This window comes from Buceros rhinoceros, unplaced genomic scaffold (assembly GCF_000710305.1).
Source record: "Buceros rhinoceros silvestris isolate BGI_N320 unplaced genomic scaffold, ASM71030v1 scaffold7445, whole genome shotgun sequence".
NCBI classification, from domain to species: Eukaryota; Metazoa; Chordata; class Aves; order Bucerotiformes; family Bucerotidae; genus Buceros; species Buceros rhinoceros.
This window is the reverse complement of record NW_010413338.1, coordinates 26,124-34,691: the sequence shown is the minus strand read 5'-3', so window position 1 is coordinate 34,691 and position 8,568 is coordinate 26,124.

Here is an 8,568-nt window from a genome sequence, read left to right as displayed (position 1 = left end):
TGAAACATCTTATTAAATAAAATTGAAACATCTTATTAAAAAAAATCTCATCTGTTCAGGTTAAAAGAGTCACCTCAGAACACGATGGGAATAGAGTACATCCGCTCCAGATGACGCAAAGGGGTGCTTAGCCTTGACACCCAACTAGCATGGAAAGTTTCATCCCCAAATAGCTCAAGTTCAGCAAAGTTATAAGGAACTGAAACCTGAACCTTCTCATGATAAGAGCAAGGAAACGACAATGAGACCAACAGAGCCAGCAGGGTGGTGACAAAGCGTCTCAGTCCCCTCTGTAAAACCACAGAATTTAACCTTCATCACAAAAGGGTTGCAGGGAAGCCGAGGTGGTTCTCAGGTAGGCAAAGCTGCCAGCAGGCTGCGTGTCCAGCCTTGTCACCTAGCGTTAGGATGCCACTTGGCCCTAACTGGCTTTCAGCCACAGCATGCAGCCAGGCCCTCCCTGCGACACTGAAGACTCCAAGAGAATCTCAAAGCCTTGGACGGTGATAACAACGTCTCCATCACTTCCTGCAGGCATCCTGTCTCAACCCAGCTCTCTCCACTGCCCAGAGCAGGGACTAAGGTAGACTTTTGACCATACAGAAACTCCTCTTCTATTTGGGTCACTGTTTCCATCTCTGTGAGCCAGGCCAATGATATCATAAAGAAAAGCATGAAGTAAAACTACTGGTTTGTCCCAGTCTACCTCCCAGGACCCATTTCTTTCCGTGGTCAGCAGCTCATTTCAAGAGGTCCAGCTACCGACTGCCAGAGGTGATGTTCCCGATTCCCCATCACTCAGCAGAGATCCGGCATTACCTCTCAAACCCAGGTGAGGAGGAACTCTCACTTCTGCACCCAGTTTTCCCTCTGCGTGCCATTCTCTGCTTCTTACCATCTCCCACACGTGGCACTTCTCAGCAAAGTGGCTATACCTTTTCCCATCATTGTAAGTGGCTATACCCTCCCAGCATTAAAAGCCTGAAATTTCACCTTAAAGAGAAACACCATCTCCAGCTGAAACAGAAAGGAGAATTTTAATAGGCAAAACATCATTTTTCTATGAGTGTAGACCATGTGCTTGAGTGCTACTGAAGGCATCTGGCAGACAGAAACATAGGAGAGGTTAAAGAAGCAAAAATACTAGAGCATATTTCTTTGGGATGACCCAGAAATCCTTTTGCCCAGTTTCTCCACAGATGACCCTTAGTCGGACAGATTGCACTAAGTCATGGTTTCTCTGCTTCCTCACGTACAATGTGAGGTCATCCTAGTGAAAGCAAGGCAAAGGTAGCAGGAGTTTATTTACTTAAATCCCCGGTGGTTCATCCAGCAATATCCAGCCCAGTCATCCCAGGAAGTCAGCTGGAAGGGACAGTAGGTCCAGCGTGCCCTGGATGGGATGGTTTGCAAGCAGCAGCTCTTTGCAAGGTGGTGGGTGGGAAAGAGCTCAGCTCTGGAGAAGCCTCTCTTGAACTCGGCTGGTACCGATCAAGCAGCTGCAGCTGGCTGACAGCATTCAGCTGACACATTCCCAGCAAGATGCTGCTGTCTAGCCAGTCGTCAAAGCCAATAGGACATGCACAATTAAATGAAGAAAACAGACGAGGAAAGCATTCCTAGCTTTCAACAGGCATTAGCCTGTCCCGAAACCAAACTACAGAATCATTTTGTCGGAAGAGACCTTTAAGTTTCAAGTCCAACCAAATCTCCTGTCTACACAATACTTTGTGACCTGCATACCATATGGGTGCACACGACTAAATACCTACTTAACAGCCAAAACTGTAGTGCCACCGCACCCATGCTTGGTCAATGTCTTTGCATGACTTTTCTCCATCCTGTAACACAGGGTAGGCAGCACTCTGCATCCCATGATGCACTGCACAGCCTCTGTCCTAAACAGGAGCATTTCCCAAGTCACTATCAGACCCCAGCTTTGGTTTTCTTGTCCCTGTAGTCCCTGACACCAGGTTCCTACCACAAGGATTTCAGGATGATTGCAACAGAACTGAGTGCTGTTAAAGACTCAAGTTCAGTTTTCAAGAGTAGCTCACACTGTCTGTAGAGAGAAAATTTCTGCAAACACAACTTAGACTGAAGTCACTGAGGACAGCAAGAAAACACAAACTTGGCTTGTTAGCAGTGCTCGTTATAGCCCCTGGAAAAGCTTTGCACAGTGTACAGAAAGAAAGGTGAAAAGGAGAAGGGAGAAGCACAACAGCATGTGCCCTTTGCCCTGCAGCCCTCTCTGAATCACATCCTCTGGCTTTAAAGCCGAGGCTGTAGCAGTGTAAAGCCGTCCCAGCATGTCCAGAGCTGGTGGGGCAACAAGGGAGCATGGTTCCCACCACACAAGTGCTTGTGCTGATGGACCCATGTGGTGTCCAGCAGTCCCACCACTCCCTGCGAGATGCTGGTGTGATGGTTCACCACTCACCAGGATGACTGCCTATGCTGCAGGACCCGACAAACCAAAAGTCAGGGTTGCACAGACATCTTTGTGCACGCTGATAGTCTCCCAAAGTGCTGCAAAGCCCCTCCTGCCCTGGGTCATCTCTGCTGTGGAAAGGCAGTCCCAAGCGGAAGTCCCTTTGGGCTGAGCTGGAAGCTTGTCTCTTCCAAATACATCGAGAACAGAAGGCTGGGGCTGGACGTGGGTTTGCTGAGATCAGGGCTATTCTGGTGCAGACAGGCCACGTGCTGCGGATAGGGAGGATTAATGAGCCAGGCTGCTCATCCATTGCAATCAGAAACAGCACTACAACTATTTCGGTGCTGTTTCTCTGCAGAGTACTCAAGTGGCTTATCAGCCCCTTCTATATCTCTTGTAATGGTGGCTTTGTTAAATACAGGATGGTAAACTGCCATAGCTATGCACTGCTCTTCATTTAGAGCTAAGGTGCAGAGGACCATTTGCTAACGTTCATACAACAGCAGAAAGGGGTTTAGAGAACAGCTCTAGTAAGACTCCAGTGTCATTTTGTGGAAGCTAAAATTGCTCTGGCATTTTCAGTGCACATAGGACAGCCAGACACGGTAAGGACTTAATTTGCTCCAGCTTCAAGAAGGGCCTCAGTGTCTGAAGTTGTAGCTAATCACCACATTTATCAGCAACCAGTTTAAAGAAATGAGTTTGTGAGTAAAGGGAGAGAAGTTCTAGCTCCTGGGCTCTGTTCTTCACTCTGTTCGGTGACCATGGACATCCCTCTCATGCACCTCACAGAACCATCTGTTTGGAAGAGACCTTTAAGACCATCAAGTCCAACCGTTCACCCTGCACTGCCAGGGTCCCTAAACCATGTCCCTCAGCACCACATCCACATGGCTTTTGAACACCTCCAGGGATGGGGACTTCACCACCTCACTGGGCAGCCTGTTCCAGTGCTTTACAGCCCTCTCTGTAAAGAAGTTTTTCCTAATATCTAACCTAGATCTCTCCTGGTGCAACTTAAGGCCATTGTTGCAAGACAGGAGTGACACCACTTGTCTAAAGGATGAGGTCCTTGCCTCCTGCTTCTGCAGTGTTATTTACAAGCATGGGAGATACCTGGGGGCAGACAGGACTCACAAAGAAACCCAATCCTGTCTTACAGCCAACATACTGTTTCATACAGACCCTATAGAGCTGTAAACATGTTCTCTGCCTTGATTCCCTGACAAAAGTTATGTATTCATGACTATGCACTCAATCCTCAACACTCATCAAAAATCCAGAGTCAGAACTGGGCTCTCATTTTAAGCTTTCCCAGATTTTTGCTGATGCCACATGGGCAAGAGTTCAGTCAAGTCAGCTGGCAACAACAGCCCACCCAGAGTGCTTGAGCTTCCCTTTCAGGCACTGTTACAGACCCCAGCCCAGAGGGGTTTCTCCACAGGTCACCCATCAGTGGGATCAACCACTGAAACACAGCTGGACAACACACCATGACCGGGTGGTCACCACAGCCACTCAAGAAGCACAGCTGAAAACTGAGGAGGGTTGGGAGAAGGAGCACAAACTGTCAGTGTGCTACTTCATCCTGTTTGCCTCTCACTGGAAACGAATCCCTACAACTACTATCGGTTACTGCAAAACCTTGGTCTCAGATGTTGGAGTACCGCAAGACAGAGCAAAGCAGCGGGAGGCGGATGCACAGCGCTGCATTGGAACTGGGTGCCTTCAAGAAGGGCTTTCAAGTGGATGCTAGCAGGGCAAAGCTTTGCTCAGTATTGTCAGACAGACCTTCGAAAACATGAACAGCTCCAGGCAAGCTCCTCAGCCCAGCTGCCAGTACGTCCCAGTTTTTCACACCAGCTTCTTCTTCCATCACCCCAATGGATTTTAACAAATGGCCACAGCACGTTCCCAAGAAAGCCACCACCTATGCCTCTGACTAGATGTTTTGTATTGGTCTGAGTCCTGGACCAGAGAGATCTTACAAATCCAGTGTCTCTCTACTCAGAGTCCCTGCATCACAAACCTCCGTCCATCCTTATAGCAACTTACTACTCTGCTCTACAATGTGATCATCTTTAACTGCTCCACTGGCGCCTGCCAGAAGTGCAACTTGATACAAAACCCCCAAGTGCCAGACAGCTCCTTCATCTCTCAGTGACAAATAAATCTTCATAATAAATCCATGCTCTCCAATGTCACCTTTTATATATAGACAATCAAAGAAGCCAAGGTATAGCAAGCAGAAGTGTGAAGAGAAGGCATATGAGTCAAATTATACTTAACCTCTGGTTTGGTGCTTTTATCTATCAGAAATAGATTGTACTTCACTCTCTGATTCATGTTAGGCTTTTGTGTTTCTTCACTGTGCTGAACTCTCCACCTCCCAGATACAGCGATTTTTATCCCCAGGAGTAAAACTTGGTGCTATTTTTCCTTGTCACTGAAATGAACCCAGCCCTGAGGCAGGAACCGACGGGCACTGTGAGCTCCTCCCCGACAAACTCACATCGCAGCCTGGGAACACACAGAACAAACAGGCATCTCACAGTGGAGGATTTGAGCCAGGCTGGATCCAGCCAAACTCAACAGGAGTTCAGACAGCTTCTGAGGCAAGGGCCCATACCTCTACACACTCCAGGACACCAGCTCCATAAAGACACAGAGAGATGATCAGCCACAGAGTCCCGGGCGGGATTTCTGGCTGCACGCTGGGTACAGTCCTGCTACAGCTCACTGCACACCTGACAGGTCTCCCCACCCTGGGCAGCACCAACTAGAGACTGGCATGTAACTCAGCAGGTGATCGCAAGATGCAATTTTGTCATCCCAGCAATGTCCCTTGTTTCTAGTAATGAGGTGGTTGCAAGCAGGAATTGCAGCAGGAGAAGGCTCTACTCTCCCGAGGACAGAAGCTGTCTGGATAATACCCAAATCAAACCACGAGCCCATCAGGGTGGCTAAAAACATTCATCTGGCTGCAGTACACCTTCAAAATGACTGGCTTTAAATCGCTTCCCTCTAGTCTGAGGAGTGACAGGGTTGGAAAAGGTGCAAAAGACAGCTAAAGACAAGAAAGGAGACTGCTCCTCCATCTCCTGCTCCACTGGCACTAGAGTCCAACAGAGGAAGAGGAACACAACCCCTCAGCAAAAGAAGCACCCAGCTGAGCAGAGAGATTAAGACTGTTTCCAGTACTGGGAGGATGCTGGGGGCTAGCAGCACCTGGGACCACTCCTGGGAACATGGCACGGCTTGAGCCCCCTCCTTTTGCTGCCAGCAACACCTTGCTCGGGGGAAACCAAGGGCTTTAATTATCAGCTACTGATGTCAGGCTGCATTCAAATCATTTGAAACCTGCTCATCAGTAACCTCCTCTCTAGGACCTACAGGAGCAACAGGCAAACATGCCACAGGAAAGCAGATACCTGCTAACGAGACAGCCATCAACCACTTGTTATCTCTCTGACTACCTCCTTAACCAGTCAAGAGATCGCAGGCTTTATTTTTGTCCTCCCTACTGGAACAGCATCTTCAGTTCCCCAGAGGCCATGGCTGAGTGGGACCCGCGGCCAAAACGCTCCCAGTCTGTTCAGCACTTTCCCACACCCTTGTGTCTCCTATCTCAGTCTCATCAGCTCCTGCCTGTACTTTTGAACACACCTTCCTACGAGTTGTTGGCAGATCTTGTGACCATAGGTAACAGGACTCTTCCTACACAATTGCTTCATCTTGAAACACTCCTAGCCTGTATCTGTCAGGCGGGTAGGAGAAGGACCTTTGATTCAACTTTTCCAGAGCACGACACTTGTGAAAGGTAAAGTCATAGGAAACCTCAGAAAATCAACTGCCCCCACAAAAAGCAGGATTCAGTTTGGTCACCAGTGTGACCCAGAATAACGAAGCATACAAGGTACTTTGCATGGAAAGTTAAACAATCTCTAAAAGCCCAACCTTAATATCAGGATAGCTTGCAAGATCAATTAGTTGAACAGTTTTAACAGCGGTTTACAGCAGGTCTTAACATTCTCACACGCTGACAGTTCACCATTGGGTATAGTTCCCGGTGCGTAAACAGAAAGTGGATTCACAACCAGAAGCACCAATTGCTCTGCAAACCCTTGACTGGCTTTGCAAGTTGGATCTCAAGGACCCACTCCCAAGATCCAGGTCTGGAGGGCAATGCTCTCAGAAACAAGCACTCAGGGGTTGTTAAGGGTCGAGGGACCGATTTACGTTAACGGAATCCCTCCCCCAAGGGGAGAAATGGGGAAGAGCCAATTTTTTTTTTTTTATGGCTCGGAGTACGTGGTGCTCAGACAGGGGCTTTCTACTGATATGCAGGCACATATCTACAGTGCATCGTACTGGGTACCAGAAAAAGAAGCATCTCCAACACATATGCTCACAAGGAAGGGTTCCCAGGTGGCCTAACAGTCATAAAAACCCTAACTGAATTTCTCCTGCCCTCAGGCACAAAGATATCAAGTGATCATTGGCTGGCTTCAATAAATTCTGCCTGAGGAAAAAAAAAAGAAAATCGGCATTTCTCTACAGCCTGTCCGCCCTTGAAGGGGTTCCCAGGCTGCCATGTCCCGGTGGGACATAACCCTCCCCAACCACTCTCCTCCAGCCCAGCTCCCGTCCTCTGCAAAGGAACAGGTTTGATCCACACAAAGGGGAGGTTTGATCCAGCACGCTCCAGCTACCGACAGCAAACTCCTCACTCCCAGCCTCACATTGCCCTGCCCCATCATTTCCAGGTTCATCACGCTGGAGAGCAAAACCAGACAGAGCTTCTCAGCATGACGAGCACGGGGTTGCTGCGGCAGGGAGCAAGCCCCCACCCTCGTGCGTCCAGCAGCACCGCTGCTCACCCTTACCAGGCAAACCCGTCACACCATTTGCTGCCAGTAACTTATTCCAGACTGCAAGAACTAGTCTTTGGCTCAAACAAGAACCAAAGGCAAGAACTTGTATCGCTGAAGACTTAATCTCGATCCAAGGCAGCACGTGGTGGCCGAGGCTGAAGCAGAGAGGACACTGTCAGTCACGCTGGCACGTTTGCATCACGCTGGCACCCTTACCTCAGGCCATTTAGCAGAGGAACAAGGAGAGCAGTAACAGGGAAGACCGATTCTGAACCAAGTCCTCCTTCTCCTCGCACTTAGGAGGGCTGTCCCAGGCAGGCAGCTCGCAAGCTGCCCTTGCTAGATAACCTGTTCCCTGGCAGGGCACTTCAGGCCACAAACACCAGCTGCAAGGACCAACTCTTCCTCCAGCCCTCAGCCCTGCTCTAGCTCCTTTTGCTTCTCTGGCAAGAAACAAGGAGGTTTTCTAACCTCCTCCCTGATACCAAACAACCTGCACCTGCAGCTCATGGAGAACAGCTGGAAGAGGTTGGGCCCAAACGAAGAAAAAGGGGGAGGAAGGGAATAAGACCATCTTGGCTAAGGGACCTCCTTCCTCCTGGAGCACGAAGGCTCCCGGCCAGCTAACGGTAACTCCTCTGTCCAGCCACTCCACTCCTTGACCCCAGGAGCGGGCACAGTCCGAGAGGTCTTGCATCTGGGAAACACCTGCCACCAAAGGCATCTCAGCAAAAGGACCAATAGTGATTACAGAAAAGAATTAAAAAAAAATCAATTCCAGTAGAAAAATAATTTAATAAAGGGATAAGTTTCAAGAAAATATCTGTATAGTAACAACATTTTAAGTAAAATGTCCACAAAAATATACATGTCTAATGTGATTATACATAAGTTTTCTGACAGGTCCTGTTTTAAACTTGGTTCAGTCCATCTAGGTTTTCATCTAGGAAAAAACCTTCACTGCTATCAGACTTCCTGGGATATACCAATTTGCACAACAGAATCATATGAGAAATGTTTCTAGCTCATTTTAGGCTCATACAAATAAACTTTAGAGTTGGTAACGGTCCAGAAGAGATGAGGTTATACCACATAAATTAAAAAAGTAAATACAAAGGCAGCTGACTTGTGCTTTCTAAGGGACACTGTCGGGCAGAAACATCGGCCCTACAACATGAACCACACTTAACACTGACACAGCTGGAAAAGGAGGGGGATGAAGGAAAGACGGGCAAGAGAGGGGAAAATCCCAGGAAGAGG